At 43.7% G+C, this 969-nt stretch overlaps 1 non-coding gene across 1 annotated transcript; it reads right to left on the reverse strand.

Moving 5' to 3' along the window:
• Positions 1–548: 548 nt before the first annotated feature.
• LOC148567889 (small nucleolar RNA R71) lies at positions 549–655 on the reverse strand. Its single transcript, XR_015882353.1, has one exon. It is a non-coding gene; the product is annotated as a small nucleolar RNA R71 (small nucleolar RNA).
• Positions 656–969: the final 314 nt, after the last annotated feature.

Here is a 969-nt window from a genome sequence, read left to right on the forward strand (position 1 = left end):
CTGAACCTGAGAGGACCTTCTTTAGATTAAGGAGGGAAGCAAGAGTAAAACGAGTAGTTGGTGCCGAGGAAGAGGAGGAATACTTTGAACCAAACATGGAAGAAAACATGAAAAACCATCATGAAGAAGAGGCTCACAACCATGGCAGAGAAGGTCGAGCAAATCATGCTGAGGAGGAGAGAAGAGTTTTAGGCTCTTACATCAATCCAAACCCAGGAAACTATGGAAGTAGCATTCAAAAGCCAACCATCCATGCTAACAATTTTGAACTAAAACCACAGCTCATCACCCTTGTTCAGAACAACTGTTCATTCGGAGGAGGCGTCCAAGAAGACCCCAATCAACATCTAACTACCTTCCTGAGGATATGTGACACGGTAAAGTCTAATGGTGTTCATCCTGATGTCTATAGACTGCTCTTATTTCCATTCTCACTCAAGGATAAGGCAGCCAAGTGGCTGGAGTCTTTTCCGAAGGAGAGTTTGACAACTTAAGAAGATGTGGTGAACAAATTTTTAGCCAGATTCTATCCTCCCCAAAGAATCAACAGGCTGAGAGCTGAGGTCCAAACTTTCAGGCAACAAGATGGTGAGACTCTATATGAAGCATGGGAGAGGTTTAAGGACCTGACAAGGAGGTGTCCACCAGATATGTTCAATGAATGGGTGCAGCTACACATTTTCTATGAAGGCCTTTCTTATGAATCAAAGAAAGCAGTAGACCACTCATCTGGGGGATCTCTGAACAAGAAGAAGACCATTGAGGAGGCCATAGATGTCATTGAAACTGTAGCAGAAAATGACTATTTCTATGCTTCTGAAAGAGGGAACACTAGAGGAGTGATGAAGCTAAACAATGTAGATGCTCTGCTGGCCCAAAATAAGCTCATTACTAAGCAGCTGGCTGACCTCACCAAGAAGATGGAGAGGAACCAAGTAGCAGCAATCATCACTTCATCAGCAACCCAAG

This window comes from Arachis ipaensis, chromosome B4 (assembly GCF_059453495.1).
Source record: "Arachis ipaensis isolate K30076 ecotype BB chromosome B4, ASM5945349v1, whole genome shotgun sequence".
Classification (NCBI taxonomy): Eukaryota; Viridiplantae; Streptophyta; class Magnoliopsida; order Fabales; family Fabaceae; genus Arachis; species Arachis ipaensis.